Source organism: Engystomops pustulosus, chromosome 1 (genome assembly GCF_040894005.1).
Source record: "Engystomops pustulosus chromosome 1, aEngPut4.maternal, whole genome shotgun sequence".
NCBI lineage: Eukaryota > Metazoa > Chordata > Amphibia > Anura > Leptodactylidae > Engystomops > Engystomops pustulosus.
In genome coordinates this window covers 65170128-65196194 of record NC_092411.1, presented here as the reverse complement: position 1 = coordinate 65196194, position 26067 = coordinate 65170128, and the positions used below count along the sequence as shown (strand labels likewise).

The window sequence follows — 26067 nt, the reverse complement described above, 5'->3', positions numbered from 1 at the left end:
CTGACCTACCTGCCATGTGTATTAAAAAAAGGGGGGCCGGGCAGATTGATATGTACTTTTTCAGGAAATATTCAGTATAACCTAATATGTTGAGATTGTGGGTATCCAGTGGGTAGTTTCATTCAACAGTTGGCAGCCATCTCATGAGCATGTGTAGCAAGACACAAAGTAGGACTTCCCACTAGGCTCAAGCCCAGAAAGGCTTTGATTTAAAGTAAAACTTATGTATAATGTTATCCTTCAAAACTATGTATCTATGCATATTTTGTAGTTTAGGGTGACTAAACGTGGTGACAGGTTCCCTTTATATCAGTATCTGCTGATAATTGGTGAAACTTAATATAATATATGCATTCCCCATATTACATTATTATTCAACGATTCAAAGGTTTCATGTAAATATTTTGTTTGGGTCACAATCTATGCAGTCTAAACCTATGTTGTTCCAAATGTCCTGGGAATTTGTTTAAACCCCCCACACAAGTACTTCAAGACACAGGTTTTTCCATGTAAAGCTCCTTTCTATAAAAATACTTTTAATTTTCTAAAGAAAAGATTCAGATTTGATTCGATGACAGAAAAATGTATTTGTACTAAATCTAAAGATTAAAGAATAGATTCACTAGATTCACTTATGTGTAGTTATACTACTATATTACTATCTCATCCTCACAGTCCTCTTGTTATGTTATAATTCACCTTATAATTCACCATCTTCCGTGAAAGTGTACAAAAAGTAAACAGATCTCATATTCTGTGGTAATAATGTAGTCTAAACTAATCCCCCATTACTGTACTGAGATACAGTGGAGTCTACAGTCCTCATATTCTATGGTAATACAGTACTCTATTCTCATCCTCCATTGTTGTACTGAGAAAGAGACACTCTACAGTCCTCATATTCTGTGGTAATACTGTACTCTAATGTCATCCTCCATTGTTGTACTGAGATACAGACACTATACAGGCGGTCCCCTACTTAAGAACACTCGACTTACATACGACCCCTAGTTACAACGGGCCTTTGAATGTTGGTAATTTATTGTACTTTAGTCCTAGACTACAATAATCAGCTGTAACAGTTATCACAGGCGTCTGTAATGAAGCTTTAGTGTTAATATTGATTCTTATGACAACCCAACATTTCTAAAATCCAATTGTCACAGAGACCAAGTTCTGGCTGGGATTACAATGATAAAATATACAGTTCCGACTTACATACAAACTCAACTTAAGAACAAACCTACAGACCCTATCTTGTATGTAACCCGGGGACTGCCTGCACTGTCCTCATATTCTGTGGTAATACTGTACTCTAATGTCATCCTCCATTGTTGTACTGAGATACAGACACTCTACAGTCCTCATATTCTGTGGTAATTCTGTACTCTAATCTCATCCTCCATTGTTGTACTGATATACAGACACTATAGAGTCCTCATATTCTGTGGTAATTCTGTACTCTAATGTCATCCTCCATTGTTGTACTGAGATACAGACACTATACTGTCCTCATATTCTGTGGCCAGAGTATTGATTCTGAGAAGCAAGATTTTGTTTGCGGAGTTAGTTTTAGTCACACATGGTTATCGCCATTCAGCCAGGAGATCAGGTTGTGATTGGCACGCCTTGGCGTACTTGTTATTATTACAAGCACTGGCTAAAGTGCTTAAAGTTTTGTTTTATGCCACTAAAAGTATTTTTTGCTGTCAAGGACCTTGCCAACATCTTGTGTTTTTCTGATTGTTATATTCTATGCTAATTTATGTTGTTATTTTACAGATTGTATCTTCAAATAATAATAAAGCTGTGACCATCACAATTATGTATTGTGTATTTTTTAGTAAGGTGGTGGTAGGCAGCTGTTTTCTTCCTTCTCTCAGCCCATTTTCTCCTGAGTCAGCCCCTGCCTTTTCATATATGCTAAACTCATCCTCCATTATTGTACTGAGATACAGACACTATACAGTCCTCATATTCTGTGGTAATACTATACTTTTATCTCGTCCTACATTATTGTACTGAGATACAGAGGGATATACAATTCCCATATACTTGGTAATACTATATTCTTGTTCCAGCCTCTATTATTTTACTGAGATACAAACAATATACAGTCCTCATATTCTGTTGTAATCCAATACTCTCATCTCATCCTCCATGATTGTACTGAGCACTCATGGATGCCTTATAAAATAATTCAACGTCAGGATTCGGAAATTCTGGTCTCATAACAAGGGTTCCCAATCTACCTTGTACAACATCTACTAAGTATATTCATTGCTTGCAGAATGTTTCCAAACTGAGCAAATACGTGCCAGGCATTACAGGGCACACTGATCATATGTTGGTCTGAGTTCCAATCTCAAGTGGAAATGGGTTTGAGCAGCACATCAGAATGAGTTATGTTCTAGTTGGAGATGATTTTGCTCATAAAAGAAGAAAAAAGCATGTTTGTAAATGAGTGTCCCCCACACTGCTGGCTGCTACTATCCACCAGCAGACCATATATAAATGTATACTCTGTATTACTTACCAGTTTATTTTTTGATTTGATATAACAGGAGAAGAGCATGCCCTACATAAGCACCTGTCACCAAAAAATGACCTAATAAGCCACAATATGTATATTTTTAAGTATCTTCACACCTTGTCTAATCACACAGTGCCAATATTCGGGACACCAACTTAAAGGACATATACCAACAGTTTAGTGATGGTAGATGTGCCCTAGTAACAATGTTCCTCGAGATTTCTTTTATTATAATTCTATATCCCTCAATCATGGAAATATAGAGTTATAAGAGTTATGCAAATTAGCTTTGGGGGCTCAGGCTACATTACCTGAGCGCCTCAGGGAGCCTAGTATTTTAATTTATGCACACCCCAGTAGCGCTAGCAACCCCGTTGTTTCCGCTCCTCCCCCTACCCACGTGAGCATAGATAGGTGACGAAATATAGAGTTAGAATGAAAGAAGTCCTGAGGAACATCAAACTTCTTACTAGGACACATCTACCATCACTAAGCTGATGGTAGATGTCCTTTAAGCGAAATGCTAATTGGTTGAATAAAGTCACAGAGGCGGAGAGTTTAGCATCAAAGCTTTCCCCGGCTCAGAATACCCCTCATACTGTGATTGACATCATGCAACAGACTTCAGCAGACCATCAATTACAATGAAGGGGTGTTCTGAGGTGGGAGAGCTTGACTTCAGCACTTATCTCTCCATCTCCAGGATTTTATACAACAATTTGCATCTCGCTTCAAAGTTCATTTTTTGGATGACTCCACCACACTGCACAATGAAAAGTAATAATTAACTGGTAGTGATTTATTTGGTCAATTTCTGCTGATCGGTTCAATACATATTTCACATTTTAAGGGGTGTATCATCTGTACAGTCTTTCATTGTCATTACTGATAACATTGTGTAGGGACATACACCTAAAACATAGACTCCATGTGTTATTTTATTGATATATTTCTAGGAGTTTATTAGTTGTTGTGGAGGATATTTGAGTCCATTCTGAAGGCAGAGGTTCTCTAATAGATGAGATGATAATAGTAAACTCTGTAATATACTTAATTAAGTAAAGCAGTTTCTCTGTTTTTGTCTGCTTTTCTTCCGGTAGTAAGCAGTGTATTTAAAAGCCTTCTAAATTCCATCCACTTCAGACTGATAAGGAGACTAATGATTAACTCTTCACATCTAGAGAAAATCTCCTTTGATGATTCATCTCCCTAAGGCTACATGCACATTGCCGTTGCCCGGCGGGCACACAGGTGCGCGCGGGGAGAGGAGGAGGAGGTGAGCGCTGCTCACACCCGCCCCTCCCCATAGGAACATATGGCGCACGGCGCCATAACACGGAAAAGATAGGACATGAAAGCGTTAAGCCGCTTTATAAGCTTCTTTATTTGTCACCTGTCACTGGAGAACACGACACAAAACTGAATTACGCAGACTGCTTACATAAGGATGAAAGGAGGGGAAAAGAGACACATGAACTTATTTTTAATGATGTATGTTACAAAGTTTACTATTATCATCTGCACTGATGATATATAACATTTTCTTGAAAGTTTAGTTATGCTTTAAACAGGAAACCTGCCCTCTATAACAGGAGTTGTGCCAGTAAGAGATCCTTTGTCATCATACATTTTCTAGAGGCTATCCCTTGTACTTTCTGCATCTTAGTCTAATAATGGTGAAAGCAGATAAATTACCTATTTTTGAGGTAAAAACAAGGCAAGAATATCAAACTCCTAAAGAAGTGGACCTGACAGTTTTCTGAGCTCGTCTGTTATAGTAAATGATTGTAATAACATCTTATATTCCAATAACATTTCTGAAGATCTGGATATCTTCTCATCACTCTGGGTTGTGCTGTTCGTACCATATCTCCCTTTAAATACTTTGAATAAACTGACAACTGGGTGTAAACATTCTCCATATCAAAGGGGTGTATCTACACAGAAACTGACAATATGAATTGAGCTGTGTGAGAGTGTAGAAGGACACACCTCATAACAGTGACACCCAGTTGTCAATTTCTTCAAAAATATGTTTGAGGAATAACAGAAGAACAACACAATTTACAGTTATAGGCAAATATACACTAGAATAATTGTTTCTTAAGGGCCACTGGTGTTAACTCAGACAGACATGTGGGGGAAGTGACAAATCCACTAAAAGGGGTTTGTTTTGTAGACAAGGCAATAAAAATAAGACTCTCCACAGCAATGATCACATGCACCTAATAGTGATCCTTTATGGCAGGTCTCTTCTTACATTTGACCATATGAAAGTGGAGCACTTCATCATTTTACATGAACGGATGAGGACAGAAACCACTTATAGCAGCTAACAGGTTAATATTTTCACATCTTCTATATTTCAGTCTGCATATGCATTTTCTATGTCTTCTATTTATATTATATGAAGGAGAATGGCAGCTTTTTGTATATCTTCTTTCAAGCAGCAAAGCAAATGTTATTTTTATTCTGCTTGTTAGATTTTTTTTTATTTCAAGCCTTTTATGTTTCCCAAGTATTTATTTTTGAACGCATGTGTTTACTTGCAAAAGAGAAGTTTTTGAATTATCTATGAATGTAGCAGATCTTCTCTAGCAATGAAGGTATTAAGAAGTATGTCTGATTATTCTGTTTTACAAAGTGCTATGATTAAACAGAAGCAATTCAAAGGAATCACTGAAACGTCTCATCCGAAATAACTATTGTATTTCATATGTGACATAATTTACTGATCTAACAGCGACTCGCTGGTGTTTATGAATACATAGATAATGCATTGACTCCGGAGACTTTATAAATAAATATGTCCTTGCCTAACAACATGAAAAATCATTGTCATTACATTTTTATGTTCATTAATCTCAATCTCTGAGTTTATATAAAGGCTTTCCTTAGTGGAAGATACAGCCATAATAATCGGTACTTGTCTACTTATAAAGTTACTCTGGTTTATATGTTATCCTACATTCCTACATATACTAAAAAATCTTGCTGATATTTTAGTTTTTCCAAAATAAAGTTGTAGCAACAGAGAATTTCATCTTGGAACACAGTGCTAATCTTTATAACAAAATAATGCAGATTATAGATGTGTCTACTGTTACCTTTGCTCATTACTTCTCATGATAAAATCTCAATTTAATGTTACATCCTGCGAACAAAACCTGTGACAGGCTGCAATAAACAACACAGCCACTGGGTGGCCGCAGAAGCGTGCAGCGTAGACATCTCATGACAGTATAACAAAATCATGTTTTTGGAAAAGGAACCTGTCAACAGGTTTTCACATATCAAGTTAAATGGGTTTGCCCATGAAAGAAAGATCTCAAATTTTAATCCCCTAGTGATGTTTACACAGTAAAGATCATTTTTATCCCCCTTACTTTACAATTTTACTGTTTTAGCTCCTATCACTCAGTGATGGTCAGTGTAAGATTGCAGAGCGTGGGCGGGGACTCTCTAAGCAGACACTTCATGATTCCTCTGTGCCATGAGATGCTGTGCGCTGACAATGTGCTGAGATTATCATGGTTTAGGGTTTATATACACTTTTATTTAGCTTCTGAACATTGTACTAGTATCTGACACAAAGAAAAAGAGAGATTAGAGATGATGAGACACTCTCAGCCCTGCTAACTCACCAATATCATAGAGTCAGCTCTGCTACATTTCGCCCTCCCTCTACCCTGGATATAGACCATATATGTCTGTAGCTTGTAGAGTAACTATTTATAGACTGCTGCTTACCAGCACGATGTCCCTGTGTCTTTGCTGGTCTTGTAATGCAGGGGGAGGGGCAAGAGGCAGAGAGCAATGCAGTGTGCAGACAAGAGAAGCTATTCATGGGAAGAATCAGACTATAGTGAGAAGATTTACAGTTCAAGTTCAACCTCCTTTGCACGGGCTCTGGTGAAAACCGGGAACCATCAGTTCACATCTTTCACAGTAAACAGCCGAGACAGCAGCTCAGATAAGAAACGTCAGAGGAGGAAGAAGGGACAGCAGGACACCAGGACTAGGGATTTTCCATCTCTACTTCCTGCATGTGATCAGCAGCTACTGGGCCCTGGGATAAGAAATCTACCAGTGAGTATTTATATATTTGTGTATGAGTGTATTAATGTATGGATGTGTATTGTGTGAATGGTATATACTGTATAAATGTATCTATATGCTGATGTGCCCGTATGTGATGTGTATTTTCTCTATGCGTGCATATGCAGTAAGTTAATGTATGTGTGTGCATATACCACAGGCAGTCCCCGGGTTAAATACAAGATTCTGTATGTTTGTTCTTAAGTTGAATTTGTATGTAAGTCAAAATCAATATATTTTGGAAGTGTAACTCCTGGGGCACATTTACTAAGGGTTGTGCACTAGTTTTCTGTCGGACTTTGAACGTACTTTCTAGTAAAAACTGCTTGCACAGATATTTGAGAAGTGTCTGCACCACAATTTTTGTAGCGCAGCTTGACTAGTCATCATTGAACACAAATTAGGGGGCGTTTTGTTGCTCAGTAGGACCGTGTGCCAGATTTAGCTTGCAAAGCCCGACAGAATTGTGTTGCATGCCCCAAGGTACACCAAAAAAAGTTGGTGCTCTCTGTCGGCGCAAGATGCATGAAGAATGGGCGGCAGAAATCCTGAATGCACAAAGCACAGGCAAGCTGCATTTAGTGCAGTTTGCACTACTCTAAGTAAATGTGCCCCAGTATTTTCTTTGTCCCTGTGACAATAGGATTTTCAACATTTTGGTCATGGGACCAATGATTATCAATAAAGGTTTATTACAGACCACTTTGATAACTCTTATGTTGCCCATTGAAGTCTGGGGCTAAAGTTCATTAAATTACCAAGATGCAGAGATCTTAAACAGAGGTCACAGTGGCCATAGAGGTCCATCTGTAAGTTGGGTGTTATTAAGTTGGGAGCTGCCTGTATGTACTTGTACATGGTACGTTATAGATGTGTATAGATGTGTATATATGGTGTGTATATACTGTATGGTTAATATGATGTATGTATTCTATATGTTTGTGAATTTTGGGTGTAAGTACTGTATAAGAGTATGTGGGTATAATATGTGCAGATACTTTATGTGTCTATAAAAAGTGTATATACTGTATGCATAAGTGTATAAATGTACATATGAGTGCATACATGTGTGTGCATTAATGTATAAATGTAGGTATGTGTTTAACAGTGTATAAATGTGTGTATATAAATGTGGGTAATTGTATTAACATGTGTGAGTGTACAAATATGTATATTTGGAGGAGGGAGGGGGCCTCATGCAAAAGTCTGCTTTGGGACCCGCCCTCAACTAGTTACACCCTTGATAGCTATCTCTATTCAACTTCTGGAGCATGAGTCATATTGGCGTCTCAGCAGAAGCTCGAGACATGGAGTCACTATTGGAAACACGTTCACATGACTCAGACTCTAGAGGTTGAATAGAGATAGGTACCTTTTCTAAATGTGATTTCTAAAAAATAAAGCACAAGCTATCTTAGTCATGTTTGTGTTATGTATAATGAGACCTGCAGTAGTATGCTATTAATCTGATATGTGAAATCCTGCTGGGAGGTTCCCTTTAAGTTGTTAGTCATCTTATATTGTATGAACCATTAGGAAATGTAATGTAGGGCATATCAGTATGCATTGTTCTGCTTTGGTGACTGAAAATTCAAATCCTGTTAAAAGCAAACCATTACAGGTACTGCAATATACAGTATTTATATGTACAAATGTTTTAGGTGTAGCTTTGTATGTGTTAGAACATGGGCTTTTCATTCACCAGTTTAGAGCTTTTTTCCATTTTATGATGGCCAACTCAGAGTTTAGAATTGAGAATGTCTGTTTTTGAACATAAGGCAGTGAGAGTCAGGAATTACTTATATGTATAGGAAAATCAGAAAAAATGTTTTGGGTACATCACCAAAAGTAGCTGTTAAAACTTTTTAATGATGGAGAAAACGTGGAGTACAGGTGAAGCGTTTCGGGCTATTACTTATTAGTCCTTAGGTTGGGCAATGCCTACTTGTTTGGACTTTTTCAACCTTTAGCAATAAAATGTATGTTTTAACAGCTTCTATTTCACATTTGTTCATATTTTCCTATGTTTATCCAGGTAATGGGACCAGAGCCGTAAGTTCTGTTCACCTATATTCACACCACCGAGGAGATGATATACTGCTAGCAGTCAGCTGACTTTTTTCTCTTTTTTTCTCCTTATGTCTTTGTTTTCTGCTAGCGAATAGTTAAAAAAATGTGGATAACAACCAGTTCTATTAAAGCTGCCAATGAGAACTTATGCTAGTTTTAATAAAAATCCACTAAACAGATCTATCATTGATACAAATTGTGTGTATAAAGTTAGCTTAAGGTGACAAGGTGTCTTATTCTCACTGTCTACCACCTGCCTTTTGCTTAATGTAGTCTTTTTATTGAAGGATTACTTGCACAGGTATATACAACAGGTAAACTTATTTGGGTGATACTAAATGGCTTTTCTTATTAGATCATGATTCCATAAGTTGGTAATTGGTTGAAAAACTTGGAAATTTTAGCCCAGCTGAACACAACAAACCATAGAGATGAGAATGGAATGGACATTTCCTATTTTAGAATACGGCTTTGAATGTTTCTTGCTTTGAATATGAGTCTGATCTCATATACTTGTCTGAACATGTTTTTTGTTTCTTTTACAACGGGGGAAAGAAATCAACATCTAGATCTCCATTGTTTTTATCAAAGAAAGTGTTAGATGAGGGTCCAGTTATAGGATTTGATCACATATAATAGGCATAAAATGTATATAACATAAGGGAGCAGTGGTTGAAATCAGAACAAAGGATGTGCCAAGTCTAAAGCCAATCATATTATACAGTATATGGGTTGGCAGGTCTTGCCGTTTTATGCCAACAAAAATCTAATGTCACTATCCAGCAATAATTCCCTGGGGAAAGGAAACTGGACAGGATGAAAGACAATCATCTCTCTTGCTACTATGGAGATTTATATGTAATTTTACTAAGCCAAAGCATGAGTTAAGGAGAAGATCAGCAATATGCCTCCCCAGTAAATGATCGCTGTACAAGATATCTCTAGCAATCTAGAGCAGAACTGTACTTTTTTATAGACAGTCCCCGGGTTACGAACAGAATAGGTTCTCTAGTTTGTTCTTCAGTTGAATTTTTCCGTAAGTCGCAACAGTTGAATTGGTATACTGTAACTAGAGCCAACTATTTCTTTATGTCGGCGTGACAATTTGTCTTTGTCCCCGTGACAAATTTTGGGTTGTCATGGGAAAAGGAATTACCAATAAAGCCTCATTACAGACATCTTTGATAACTTTTGAAGCTGATCATTGCAGCCTGTGGCTAAAGTTCAGTAAAGTACCAACATCCAGAGAGGATCACTAGATGTTACAGAGGGTAAGTAGGGATCATCCGTAAGTCAGGTGTTCTTCATTTAGGGACTGTCTGTATACTGTTTCTCTTATGCATTTGAATAACTCAATAAATCTGGATAGTTTTGTACATTTACCTGTATGGAAGATCAAAGAAGACACAAGGTGTATTGGTAAATCATAATCTGTGCTCTGCTATGAATATATTGTATAAGACTGCATGTCCACCATCTGTGTGAAGTACGTGTCTTGTTCCATGTTGAGCACTTTATTCTGTAATTTCGATACTCCCATCCTGCTTTTCATTGCTATCACCGCCGCCCCATACAAAAATGTGTCTTCACAGTAGCAGTAGTCATCAGATTGTATATTTGTGAGCTAATTCCCCACCACCTAATATATACCAGTGATGAAACTGTCTAGTCTTCTGTCTCTGCACAGCTTAGTACAGGTCTATGAAAGAGTCTTTGGATACAAGATTTTTCAGAGGTTTGGTTGTCCTTTGACTATATTTGGACTGCTGCTTAAAGTAACTTTAGAGATACATAAATATTATGTAGCTACACTGCTTATGCATTCTTCTTCAAATAGTCTTTATCTGTGGTATAACTCCACCTCTTTGGTTTTAGTATTGGAAATAATTGATATAATGGAAAGGAATGTAAAAATCCTACAACCTCTACATTGACTGTTCACGAAGTTATAGTAGGATGATTATTCATAAGTAAGATACTAAAAATAAAGTCACATATATATATCCGTAATATCCATATTTTCAAGGCACCTGAATTTATGTAAAATGTAGTATCTAGGTTTTTAATTGCTTTTGTAAGTTGTGTTAGTTTTACAGCCTTATACTTAGTGAGTATATAGTGAGAAATGAAAGCTACATTTCGGAAGATTTCCAATGCCTTTGGAGAATTGTTTATTGGTAATGTAAACAGAAATCGGCACGGATTGAAGGAATGGGGAGTATCCCATAGATTCTGCTCAGCATAAACAAGCAATATGTTCCATAAGATTACACTCTCTGTGATAATATCCAGGGGAAAAAAAATCGCTTAGCACTTACCCCTCCAGAACTCAAGTCTCAAACAGTGTAGCACATAATTCTACATGTGTTTTGTTCTGATAATAGTTTCTCTGATAGTAGTTTTAAAATCTGTATCAATTGTTATAGGACATTATCAGGTCAACCAATCTATCACATATAGTGATATTATAGAAATGATATTATGTTGGGCTGCGACAAAATAATTTTAGTAAGACAAAAAACATTTCTGCTACATCTGTGTGTGAATAAAGATTAAAACATTCATGTAAATAGGTTAAAAGGATAACTGAATGACACCAAGACCTTTTACTGTCCCCAGGGATATAAAATATTATGTTAGTCTCTACTCCCTTCTATGGTCAATACTCTAATACTATGCACAATTATTGGATGAAGCAGCATAGGGTCTACATGCAGCCAGAAGAACAGTGAGTAAAAAGATATTTATTTTAAGCTATACCACAAGGTTTTGTGCGCTTTCTCATCAGCAGCTACAGCAATATGAAGCAGAGCTGAGTTTGTGGAATGTAGTAGTTATAAGTTTGTCAGACAGCAAAGCTCAACACTGTGGTATGATATCTATAATAGCCCTAGATTCCTATAATCCAGTATAATAATTATAATAAGGACATGGTTTCAAGCAATGCTGTTCTATGAAGTAGTATTATGTTTTTCAGAGAGTAGAGTTCATTCTTGTGCTGTGTTATCCATGATAGGTCTTGATGCCTTTTATTATATTACAATACATATATACATGTCCTAATGACAATTAGGGCTTTACTTACCCACAAATATGCTGCTGATGCTAAACTATGTACTACAATCTCCAAAGACCAAACCCATACTTAGTTACGGAGGTACAGCAATAGCAAAGTATGTTCCACTGTGTTACATGACACCCAAAGCCACTTCTGAAGCAAACCTTAGATTAGCAGTTTATTATAATGGAGTAATTATGTGAGAGTGATCAAGTGCCTCTATCATTTCATTCGCTAATTGAATGCCCACATCCCTCTCCATACTCTATTTTGATATAATTAGATTCTGCCAATGCTTGTTCATTTTCATGTAACAGTGGGTGATACAATGCAACAAGTCAGAGAGCAAAATAATCCTTAGATCCTGTAGCAATTTACCACTAGTTTACATGGAACCAGATGACTCATGTTGCTAATTTTATTCTTGGTAACAAGACAACATTCTGTGGCAAAAAAAAAATTCTAGGTTTTATTGGTAACTAAGCAAACTGGCAGCTCTATGCTCAATGTAAATGCACAGTCTACATTATCTCCTACAGTTCAGATTAAACCTCACCAAGTTACCATTGTCTTGAAAACAATACCCCAAACCATTCAATATATCATATAGCAAATTTGGGCTGTTTCCTGCTGACATTTAGCCAAGCAAAAACAAAAAATGTGTTCCTTCTGAGTGATGTGGTGGAGTTACACCTAACTATTTCCTAATATTGTATGTGTAACATATGTACATGATATCAGCAGTTCATGTTAACAATGGGTACCACACAGACCATCTGGCTTTACTAAGATATATTTCATTACCTTCTGTGGTGTCTTAAGCATTGCATCCAGTGTTAGTTTTACTTAAACTTTGATTTTGATGCATTGAATGAACTGAGGTTTTAAAACACTAGATCTTCATGATAATATGTGAAGAACAGATTTACACAGACTAAAATATTAAACCTAGTCAAAGAAACTAGGAAAATGAGAATTTGTGACTATCCTGCTATCTTACTTATCTGCATATAGGGTATACACATAGGGTATATATATATATATATATATATATATATATATATATATATGGACTTGGTGGAATGCTTGGATTAATATGAGCAGTAAATAAGATCAGCAACCCCTAATACAATGTTAATAGAGTAGACAGAGTTAATAGAGTTAACTGAGTATAGTTGTCGTTCTCTCAAAGAGAGAAAAAAAGCATCTTCAAAAGTCATTATCTTATCCTTGATGAAACATATTGTAAGTTTTCATGAAATTCTATTTTAGTTTCTAGAATGTTTAGAAGTATTTAAGGTAGGAAGGGAAGCTATTTAGATTATATGTGCATAAGCTGCTATTTAAAGGGTTAAACATAGCATTCCATACAAATAAACTTTAGCATTGTACAATATTTAAGTATACATCACACACATGCATCTCTAACCACTTACTTTTGGTACATGACACTAGAGGTACTATTGTTTCTACTCTTTCCATCTTCTTTAAAGTCAGTTATGGAGTCAGAAAATGGAAAAGCTATGATCCTAAGAGTCATGATATCCATAGACATAAGCACATGGCAGGTCTCAGTAGGCAGTGGGTGACTTACCCTGCTTGTTCTGTGCTCCCTGTAGCAGGCTGGGCATGCTGGATGTTGAGATGCCTTCAGCACCTTGGAGAGCGCTGTGCCTATAGGAAACAGAGCTCTGTGCACACTGAGCTGTTCCTTCAGCACTGATCACTCTGGAAAGTAATGTGCAGCTGCACCTCCTTCTCTGGCAATCCAAGACTCCTCACAACGTGCTCTTGTTATATAGCTAATGTACCTGCCCTCTGCATACAGAGGCTTCTGCGCATATCTACTCCAATATACAAGTGTCAATGATCTTTGTTAAACCTCATATCCACAGCAGTGGATCTGTACATAATACAGCTATGTAACCTATATTGCACTTTGCACTACAGCTCTGCCTGTGTTAATGGAAAGACATTATGATAATTCTGCAAACCTCATCAGCCTTTGCTCTGGCAACAAGAAACTAAAAATGATATATAGCATATAGCATTACATTGTGAATTAAATATGGATTGTAACACTTTGTAGCACATTGTTCCCTTGTCCTAAACTTCTGCTGTGTCCTTTCTCCCTACTACACAGACTGATAACCACTGTTATCAGGAATGTGACAGATGGGATATGCAATGTAAAGCGGACACTGTGTAAACAGCTGGGAGCTGCTGCTGCTGCTGAACATATTTTGGCCATCAAACTTCAGAAGCACATTGCTAATTGCTGACAAGTTTTTGGAACCTGGTATACAGTGTAATGGATTATTATGCAATGGACTGCGAAGCAACTCACATACATAAGGCTGATGCACAAAACCTTGGCACTGCAAGTATAATCTCTATATAAAACAGTTCTCCTTTATGAACCTCAAATTACTGCAGTCTGGTTAATACATGTCTCTAAACCAGCACATACACTGTACATTTCATTGACTGGCAACTGATTTAAAGGGAGGGGTCCAGCTACTCAGTATTACCAAAACTACATATGAATGGGCTATAGACTGTTTATTAAACAGATGCAGCTAGCCCTTCTTGTATCCATTTCATCAATCCTATAGTGAACATAAGGGTTGTCATATTTCAGCACAGTCTTTGAAAATCATTAACATATCCTTTCCTTTACACTTCGCCAGATTTGAGCTTGTCTGCCAGTATTTATCTGTGTTCATCTTCATAGATAGCCTCAAATACGCAATTAGACAGCTAAACATAGAACCCAGGCTATGTGTATTCAGTATATGATGCAGCCTGAAGTCAGGAACTTACTAGTAAGAGGGTGTCCTGTGTAGAGGTCATTTTTTAGGCTGCATGCTACATCATGACCAAATCACTTTGCTCCTACTCCATTTAACAGTTTCATACTACACTAATCTTAACCTACACAACATTTACAAAAGTAACATTTCTAAGCACTAGTAACCAGCAAACAGATAAATCCAGTCATCACTGAAGCTTATCTGTAAACACTATAGGAGCTTAAGGCATCATTTAATGCTATGGAGTACGGATCTAGATTTGTATTCTGTGAATGAAGAGCTGTCATTTGTATGAGAGCCTCTGCTTTTAGATTGACATTATTCACGTCATATACACAGTCCATACGATGGGGAGAATTAAGCTGTATATAAAATAACAATACTGGACACTCCAGCAAGAGAATTAAGTCCTAAGTAGCTTATATCTTGCACTGGTCTTAAACTCCCCTAAAGAGATGAACTTTTATAGGTTGGAATAAAAGTGAATAGTTTCTTTACTATCCCTCTCTTATTTTCCAAATGACTGTCATTAGCATATAGAGTGAATACAATGTAGCATGTTTTTTTTTGTTTTTTCTTTTTTATATAAAAATCTAGTATTCTGTTATCAGGGCTTTACCTCTCTGCTCTACAAGCTTGGTCACCTTGAGCTAATGAAAAAGAGAAAATTGTAAAAGCTAAACTTTTTTCCCTTTCAATACATATATTCATACATAAGTGTATAAATAGAAATTTGCAGTCAGATAGTCTAATTCCTCCTCAAAGTTCCCAAACAAAACATAAAGTTTAACTTTAAAGTCTAAGGTGAATACGTTGTTTCAGTAATGTGATGCAAATATAATTACCTGTTTGATTGAGAGGAGGACCAGCTGCTAAGTGAATCTGAGGATGATCACCTAAATCCAGACAACACTTGTGCAGTAAAAAGACAAGTAGTGTTACCCACCTCCTGCAAGATTCCCTTTCCCTTCCTCAGAAAGAGTTTTCAATGTCTGCTCTCTTCTTCAGTATACACAATGGGGGATACAATTAAACAACCCCCACCCTTCCTTACTCCCTCCCTCTTATTTACTCTGCTCCTTTCTACCACTCCAAAGAGGATATGGCAATGCAGTATAAATAAGTAGGGAGCATAAGCTCAAACAGGATGGAGGAGGAATTTATTGCTTAATGTACCTCCTTTACCCTTTCATCATTGAAACGAATTAACATTGACATCCAACCAGAGTTTTATGGGTGTGGAATGATACCAAACAGTCCTCATTAACAGAAAACCAGCAGACAAGATAAATCAGGCATCTGTTACATAACCTAATTCCCTATATCTCAACCATCAGGACTACTGTATATACCTTCAATTAGCCACCTATTAAGAATAAAACCAAAGGAATTATTCCTTCTTTCTTCCATACTGGTATGTGGTTTACCTGTTGACAATCCTCCTCTTACTGCTAATGAGGCTGGGAAGAATCTGTTGAAATACTCATTAAACTGAGAAGGCTTTTCTTGGAAATGAAATAATGGGAATGAATAGAGTCAGTAAGTTCTCTTGAGGATGAAATGAGAGCCAGGTGGATATCTCAGTACTTTCCTATTTGCCACAAACATCACATAATAATTTATATTACATGTGCAATAAACCGATACATTGTCCAGTGTTAACCATTGCAAACGACTGCTTCTATGCTATTTTATAGCATCCATGCTACATGAACAGATCTCATAATGACGCAAGTTTTTACAATGTAAAGCAAATGTTATTTCTGTTATTTGGGACAATATTTATTGATACATTGAGTGCAGGGCAAATTTCAAATAAAATAATGATTGTCAGTACTGCTCCCTATTTAGCTGCTTTCTTCCTTGTAAAATCATTTGCCTCTCACATTCTGCTGGTCCTCAATGTTTCTAGTCCCAGTGGTGCAATTCCCTTGCCTTTTGGCTATGGACACCTTGGTGCATGAGAAATCAATATACAAATATAGTTCTAAGTAGTTTCAGGATTCACTTTGTTGTTCTTTGTCTGGAGCTTTTCTTTTTGCATTTATAAATCATCATTCCCATATTGTAGCCTCTTCTCTTTTGACTGTTGGCCGTTCCTAGTACTAGTCAGATGTTATATGCTGTCTGTTAGTATCTCCCTGGCACCAGCACTCTGCACCCCCTCCTTTCTCCATTCACAGTGCGTAACTTCTATGTCAATATATAATTCCATAAGACTTTTCCTTCTCCCTTGTGTTATACTGATAGAGAGATGGAGAGAGAAATATATCACAACATTTTACCTTTTATCTACAGACATTGCTAGACATGGTAAAGCAGTTACACATAGAGCGTTACACATAGAGGGGTAGGAGGCGTGGTTGAGGGAGGGATTGAGTTGTATCACACTGAGCTGTCTGTTGTGAGATCGGTGCATGGATGAGCACTAGTACTTGTAAGAGACACACATTCATGCCCGGTCTGCAAATCGGGACCATGTTGTGGGTGAATTTCACAGACCTAACACAGTCCTTATAATAAAAACCCTTTCTTCCTCGCAGGAAAAACATTACTGAACTTTAATCCTGATTACACCCTGGTACACATTAAATCTCAGGTTTAACACTTGCTAGTGCATACACTCAGCAGCAACTTTAGTAGGTACACCTGTCCTACTGCTCGTTAACACTTAATTTCTAATCAGCCAATCACATGGCGGCAACTCAGTGCATTTAGGCATGTAGACATGGTCAAGACAATCTCCTGCAGTTCAAACTGAGCATCAGTATGGGGAAGAAAGGTGATTTGAGTGCCTTTGAATGTGACATGGTTGTTGGTGCCAGAATGGCTGGTCTGAGTATTTCAGAAACTGCTGATCTACTGGGATTTTCACGCACAACCATCTCTAGGGTTTACAGAGAATGGTCCGAAAAATAAAAAACATCCAGTGAGCGGCAGTTCGGTGGGCGGAAATGCATTGTTGATGCCAGAGGTCAGAGGAGAATGGTTCGAGCTGATAGAAAGGCAACAGTGACTCAAATCACCACTCTTTACAACCAAGGTAGGCAGAAGAGCATCTCTGAACGCACAGTATGTCGAACTTTGAGGCAGATGGGCTACAGCAGCAGAAGACCACACCGGGTGCCACTCCTTTCAGCTAAGAACAGGAAACTGAGGCTACAATTTGCACAAGCTCATCGAAATTGGACAGTAGAAGATTGGAAAAACGTTGCCTGGTCTGATGAGTCTCGATTTCTGCTGCAACATTCGGATGGTAGGGTCAGAATTTGGCGTCAACAACATGAAAGCATGGATCCATCCTGCCTTGTATCAACGGTTCAGGCTGGTTGTGGTGGTGTCATGGTGTGGGGAATATTTTCTTGGCACTCTTGGGGCCCCTTGGTACCAATTGAGCAATCGGTACAACGTCACAGCCTACCTGAGTATTGTTGCTGACCATATATACAATGAAGTGAATACCCTGCACTACCCCTTGAGGACAATTTTTTCCTTTGCGTCCTTCTCCAGTCAGGGATCTAGGCTGCACTAAGGTGGTGCTCAGCTGGTAAGTAGGATACAAGAATGATATCACTGTAGTAGAGAAAGCAAGAAGCGGCACTCACCGGATTCGTGCAGAAGATTTATTCAGATACACAGAGTATAGACGTTGGACATGGTGCAGACCGCGGCAAGCGACGGGCCGTTTCGCGCCTGTGTGGCGCTTTCTCACGCTTGAGAAAGCGCCACACAGGCACGAAACGGCCCGTCGCTTGCCGCGGTCTGCACCATGTCCAACGTCTATACTCTGTGTATCTGAATAAATCTTCTGCACGAATCCGGTGAGTGCCGCTTCTTGCTTTCTCTACTACAGTGATATCATGATTGTTGCTGACCATGTCCATCCCTTTATGACCACAATGTACCCAACATCTGATGGCTACTTTCAGCAGGATAATGCGCCATGTCATAAAGCTGGAATCATCTCAGACTGGTTTCTTGAACATGACAATGAGTTCACTGTACTCAAATGGCCTCCACAGTCACCAGATCTCAATTCAATAGAGCATCTTTGGGATGTGGTGGAACGGGAGATTCGCATCATGGATGTGCAGCCGACAAATCTGCGGCAACTGTGTGATGCCATCATGTCAATATGGACCAAAATCTCTGAGGAATGCTTCAAGCACCTTGTTGAATCTATGCCACAAAGAATTGAGGCAGTTCTGAAGTCAAAAGGGGGTCCAACCTGTTACTAGCATGGTGTACCTAATAAAGTGGCCGGTGAGTGTATATGCATTGTGGAAAATGGTATACTGCTACACTACTGTGGCTAGAAGGGTGATGGACATTGGGAAGTGTGGGGCAAGCTGATATGGAGGAACTATTCTGCTGCTACAAGTAAAGAAGTAGAAAGGAATTGAAAGTTGCTGACATTAGGGTAGGGGGGGGGGAGAAGGGGGAAACACCATTCACAGTCTTGCAACAGTATGGATAGTATCAGGCATTTCAGAGGTGGAATTTTTTGCATTGGATCATTTCCTTGGTTCTGTTGGGTAAATATTTTTTGCTGCACTTTGGTATTTGTTTTGCATTTCTTGGAACATATTTTCTGTAGAATGATGCACTATTGAGGTGGTATTGTGTGCCGAATTTTAGTATGCATTGCCTCTGAGGCAGTATTTTGCTACATTGTGCTACTTGGAAGGGATCTAATGCGCAGTGGTAATTTTTGTGTGATTTGGAGCAATATCCAATGAAGTACGGTAATGTGGTTGTGGTTCTATAATCTTTGTTTGGTAATATTGGAGAGGTTTATTACTAGGGGCACTGCACAGTGTGAAGTGCTTTGTGCTGCAAGGTAGTATTTGGTGGAGCCTGAACAAATTTTATGACATATGACGTATGAGAACCAGTGAATCTGGCTATATAATCACACACTCTCTAACATTGCTGCTACTCGTTTGTTGCACTGGGTGACTCCATTAAATTTTTTTTTGATCCAAAAGGCAATTTGGCTTTGGATTTGACTTATTCCTGGTAATATGAACAATTGCATTTTTAATTGTATAGTCTATATTTATATACAGTATAGATAGATATAGATCATTATAACTATAATATGTTGATCAATAGGTCAAAGCTTTACAGTAGTAGCCTCTGTATACTTGGATGCTTAGCATATTGCACAACAGCATTTAAATCTCATTAAAAACTGATCAGTCGGTGACTGTTTTATTTAGAAAATTGCAGGAAACAGTCCCCCCTCCTAGCTTTGCACGAATAGACAATGCACAGCCAGACACAGTTTAATAATATTTAGTGCAAAATGTATTAACAGCAATGACAATAATTATCAGAGATCTCTCATGTAATAATCGGGGAGAGGGGGGAGGGTTTAGGATGTTAAATTAATCAGGGTTTTCTATTCACTGACAGAAAGCATAGTTCTTATAAGAATTTTATTAGACTTTTAATAAGTCTAATCCATAATTTCTAGAAAGCCCATGTCTTGTCACCTGTCAAATAATATGAGATCAAGTTAATGCACAACCTATTCCTTGGTCTAGTGTCCAGATTACATCTACCAACAAGCTACTACTGAGCCTGGTCAAGGCTTAAACATCTAGCACTGAAATATTGATCCCTGGTTAACTGTTAGTGACCTTTTAAGGTTTTTTTACTTATCTGGGACCCACGGCCATTATTTAGATTGATGTTAGGGCACAATGTCATTGTTACACTATTGATCTTCTAATCATGAATTGATCTGGCAGTTACCTTTCAGAGCAGAAACTATTAGAAGATTTCTCAGTTTAAGAGAAATTGCAGCATCTTCAAGATATGAAAAATACAGGGAGGCTATGCCACTTCATTTAAGTGATGTTTGGAAGCGCTCTTAAAGGGGATGTAACGCCTATATTGTTGATTACTAAATAAATCTAGATAATAATACAAATAGCATTATGTAATTATTATTACATTATGATTATGAGGACAACCATCTTTCCCGAGCTTCTGTAAATAACATACAAAAATATATTTATTTCAGCCACATAAACTATAGGAACCTATAGTTTGTAGATTTACATTAATTTCTATGGGACAGTGTTCTAGATATGTTCTGTACCCTATGCAGGGAGGAAGAGGTGACGCTGTAGTCTCTGCCATCTACTGGAGTGTTGCTGCTGTTGTCTGAGAGGCATGGGAATGTCTCAGATTTTAATCGCCGAGTGATATTTAAACAATAAAGATTTAACCCCTTACAATTTTACACAGTTTTATTGCTGTTTTAGCTATAACTCAGTGGTAGTCAGTATAAAATTCCAGAGTGTATGCAGGGACTCTCTAAGACACTACATGATTCCCTTGTGCTGTGTGCTGACAATGTGCTTAGATTATCAGAGTCCAGGTTTATCTACACTTATTATTATTATTATTATTATTATTATTATTATTATTTAGTTTCTGAATATTCTACTAGCATCTAACACAGAGAAAAAGAGAGATGAGACAGATCCGCGTCAAGATAAAATCCATGAGATGGATAAAACACACAATGACACTCTCAGGTCTACTACATCTGATCTATAACAAACACTGTCAGTTCTGCTATAACTCCTTCCCCTGCTATAAAGATCTTGTCTGTAGCTTAAAGATTTAGTCTCCTCACACTGCTGCTTGCCAGCAGGAAGTGTGTATGTGTGAGCCTGTCTTATAATGCAGGGGATGGACCAATCCAGTGAGGAGATAGGAGAAGATATTCAAGAGAAGAATCTATTAGAATTGGATGAATATTATGTTATCTTGAGTATATTTATGAATCATGTTGTTATGTGAATACCCCTTTTAAGGGCAAAATTACTAATTAGGCTAAACTGCTTCCTGATGAGAAGATTGGTACACAATTATCAAATTATGTACTTGGAGACTTCTGGGGACGAGGCATCGAGCATGGCCGTGTTTTACCTCCAGTGGGGAGCCAGACCTGGGCAAAAGTCAGCTAGGAGGAAGAGGAGTAGGCCAGCCCTTTACCCCAGCACAACTCACCGCCACATGCTCACCTGCTGCTAAACTCCTGCATGTTATCATCTAACACTAGAGCTGCAGGCATTTTCAGATAAGTAACTTGTTCTGCCATCTCTGAACATCAATGAACTGTTCTATTATTATCTTGCTATCTTCACTGTTTCTCGGATCCTGTGATCACATATTGCTCTAGAATTAATCTGCTATCTTCATTGCTACCTGGATCTGGGCAGCACATACTGTCCTAGAATTATTCTGCTATCTTCACTGTTACTCGGATCCTGGCATCACATACTGCCCTGGAATTATTTTGCTATCTTTATTGTTACCCGGATCCTAGCATTACATACTATTCTGGAATTATTCTGCTATCTTCACTGTTACTCGGATCTTGGCATCACATACTGCTCTGGAATTATTCTGCTATCTTCACTATTACTTGGATCCTGGCATCACATACTTTGTTGTCGTATCCCAGTACTGTACGCTGCTCTGCAGTTCTGTACGGACTCTGTCACAACAAGTCATCCTAGAGTCACTCTGCTATCTAGCTACCCACCAAGAGTTTAAATTTCTTTTGTTGCATCAATCCCCTGGTGCCACCTAAAGGCCTTACAGGAGACAACAGACTTACTGACCAGGCGAGATATACGATTGGCAGATATATACGAGATAATCCTATAATGTGTTTCCTGAAGAATACAGAATAGTAAATCTGGGTTGTCTCTGAGATCTGCCATCCTGACCCCTGCTGCTAGGACGACCATTTCCTTTCCGGACTTTCAGCGGACTTTTGAATAAACTATGAAGTGATTGCATAACATCGGCTCCTTAATTTAGCCCCCCCTTTGTTACATCTTTGCCTAACATCGGGGTATGGAAAAATACCTACTGCCTCTACAATCCAATATGCCCACCAAACCTTCACAATCTACCTCTCTTAAAGGACTCAAAGCCACAGAGAAAAATCTGAAGCTGGCCCGCAGAAAGACACATCTAGAGGCACCACTAGTACACACCCTCAAAATGAAGCACCGTGCTCGCCACTGTCCTCTGTGGACAACATCGTGCCACCAAATCTGTCACCAGCATATGAGGTATAGAAAATGGCAAGAAAGGACAGGGAGAAAGCGCTAATAGTGTGACATCTTAGGGGGTAACAAATGGACATAAAGCTGTAGATTGTGCTCATCATTTTAGGTTGTGCTGCAGATAGGCACAACACTATTGTAGGCTTTGTGGTGATAGTTTTTGTCTGGTGCTGCCTCCAGAGGATAATCTCCTAGATGGAGTTGCCAAAGGATGGCGAACACAGAGGTGAGTATACTAAAAATTTTTATCCAAGGTCTTTAAAACACAACGCGTTTTGGGGTGTTCTACCCCTTTCTCAAGTGAACAGAAGACAGATGCCGAGGAAAGTGTGGTTTCCTCCTTGGGCATTCCCCGAAACGCGTTGTGTTTTAAAGACCTTGGATAAAATTTTTTAGTATACTCACCTCTGTGTGCGCCATCTTTTTGGACCCCAACAATAGACCACCAGCATATGAGGCACCCTCATCACTGGAACCCACAATGGATAGGGCAGCAGCGGTTAGTCAAGAAGATTCTTGGGTCCTGGAGCCTATTATAGACAAGAGACTGGAAGCTCTCAACACCTACATAGACAACGCGCTAGTGCAAATCACCAACAACACGCAGTGCATAGGAGAGCTGGAAACTAGAGTCTCGGCCACAGAAATGTTGGTCACTGTGCTGTAACAATCAGTGCAACAAAGAATCACAATGGAGGAGTCTCTACAAAACAAGCTGGAAGATCTGGAAAACAGGAACCATAGAAATAATCTGCGATTTGTGAGTATTCCAGAATCAGTCACCAGAGATAACTTGACCAAATATCTCACTGATGATCTTCCCAGAGCCCTCCAAATGGACTGCCCTCAAGACCCTATGTCCATTAAGCGGGTACATCCAATAGGACCCTATCTTCATTGGGCTTTGAAGGAAAAAATTCTTAAAGCCTACAGAAGCCAGGCACAGCTCACAATTCAAGGGCAGCGCATCCTCTTATCCTCTTCTTACCAGGACTTCTCTGCCCTGGTATCACAGCATAGAAAACGGTTCGTAAAGTCTGCCGCTATCTGCACGACCAGGGCACAAGATTCCAACTCCAGTACCATGCCCGCCTGCGAGTCCAACACAATGGACGCACTTTGATGTTTGAAGATCCAGAGGAAGCTAAACGTCATTTCAACATAGGCGCTGTAGACTGAAATATAGCGAAGATCTGGGGAGCCTAGATCACATGACATCTGCGCTTTAAGCTGCTGACATTGCCTTTGATTATTTATGTTTCTAGTTGTTTGTTATTCTTGTGTGACACTAACTCATTATTCTTGTTGTTAGTGCAGATCTCAGGGGATGGGGGGGTAAGGCTACATATCCCCCGTCTCGTTTGTCTGAGCCAGAACACAGAAGTCCTCCTGCTGTCCAGGAAGGTAAGATACTTTACCAACCTTCCAAACCTTTGTTCCTTGATACAGATGAGTAATACCGAATTTACATTTAACACCACTGACCCATACACGACAACCGCTGACCTTAAATTCCTATCTTGGAATGTAGCAGGGCCAAATACCCCCATTAAGCGCTTTAGACCAGACATCGTATTACTGCAGGAGACGCATTGGAAGCGTTCAACAGAGGGTTCACTTAAAACTCACTGGGTGGATGCCATCTATGCATCTTGTTACACTTCCAAATCTAGAGGGGTGGCGATCCTGTTTAGAAAAAGACTTACTTACTTAGGGCTGTTTTTTATTACTCAAAGATACTGATTGAAGGAACCCGTTATAACATACTAAACATAGATGCCCCAAATCAGTCCAACACTGACTTTTTTCCCAAACTGATTGAAATGATGCTGGAGGTAGATGTATAAAATCTAATAGTGGGGGGAGATTTCAACGCAGTGACTGACCCTTTACTTCACCACTCCTCACCTGACAGCAGACCAACACCTTCCTCTAGATCGCTATCACACCTAATGGAACAACTCTCACAACGTGATGTCTGGCGCACGACTCATAACACTGATAAGGAACATACATGTTTTTCAGCCGTACACAACAACTTTTCCCATATAGATTTATATCTGTTACCCATCACTGATAGATTCCCTCCACTCGATGGACATTCCCCCTATTACCATTTCAGTCCACGCTCCGATCACACTGACTCTAACAGTCTTACCAGAACACACAGAGTCCTACATATGGTGCTTCCCTACATATCTAGCAGAGTCGGAGGATTTCCCTACCTTCCTCAAATTGGGCAACTGACCTAACTTGGAACACTCTGATGACCCAGCTTTAATGTGGGCAGCATCAAAAACAGTCATTAGAAGCCACATTATAGACAATGTAGCACACAAATGCAAAGTCGCACTGGAGAAATTTGAAATTCTTCACACCTCCTTACTGCAGGCACAATAGACATATGTCACCCTCACAACACCACAAATTTAAACAGGCCTACATGGACGCTAAGAGACTGTTGGGCACTTATGTCCATGGGCAGGCACACTGGAGTGTTGGGCAAACACAAAACAGATACTATAGGGGAGGTAACCATATGAGCAAACTTCTGGGGTCTTTAACCAAACCCTGGAGAGCCACCAAACCCATTTTCTGCCTACGAGACCCAATTTCAGGCCAGCTAGTCACAAACCCTGAGGAGATAGCGTCCCTAATACATAACTATGAAGATCTATATCGGGTTGTACCCAAAGACACGGCCATTATTGAGACACTCTTTGACTCTCTCTTTACCAGGGGTGGCGGAGGCACAGAGGTAGTTCCTGGAGCCACCCTTTACTGAGGAAGAGGACAAGGGTGCCATTTCAGAATCACACTCAGGGAAGGCGCTGGGGCCAGATGGCCTATCAGTGGAATATTACTAAATATTAGTCCCTGAAGTAATCTCTCTACTCACTGAACTGTTTAATTTAACATATCGGGAGGGTATCATGGCGGATAGAATTACAGAGGCCAGGACTATAATTTTATTGAAACCTAATAAAGACCCTGACTCTCTTAACTCCTATTGTCCTATAACTTTACTTAATAATGACTATAAACTCCTGACAGAGAAACTTTGGCAGGCCTTTTCAAAACTTAATTGACTCTCTATACACAGGTTCCTACACAACAATCACGGTTAATAAAAGGAACACTCAACAGATAGATATATTTAGGGGAATGAGACAGGGATGCCTTTTCAATATTTCTCTAGACACCCTGCTCTATCAGTTACACACTACTTCCAGTTTTCAGGGCATGCAATTGGGAACCAGAGAGATTCGGGTCTCTGCCTTCGCAGATGATCTATTGCTAGTAGTATCTGACCCTAAGACACATTTACAACCATTACTGGAGGACATAACTAGGGTAGGTTGCCTGTCAGGATACTCCTTAAATTCCCTTTAAGTG

At 38.9% G+C, this 26067-nt stretch overlaps 1 protein-coding gene across 6 annotated transcripts in view; it reads right to left on the bottom strand.

Annotated features, from left to right (window-relative positions):
- The window catches only part of NOS1 (nitric oxide synthase 1), a 162372-nt gene that overhangs the window by 51252 nt on the left and 85053 nt on the right, over positions 1–26067 (bottom strand). For 2 of the 6 annotated variants that reach the window (XM_072142592.1, XM_072142545.1), the window contains exon 1: positions 13354–13514. The exons of 2 other annotated variants lie outside the window; for them this stretch is intronic. The gene's annotated coding sequence lies outside the window, so the exon portion shown is untranslated. Of the gene's footprint in view, positions 1–13353; positions 13515–15417; positions 15622–26067 lie in introns of those variants that run through there. 2 more of the 6 variants (XM_072142582.1, XM_072142555.1) reach the window with 2 other exon arrangements.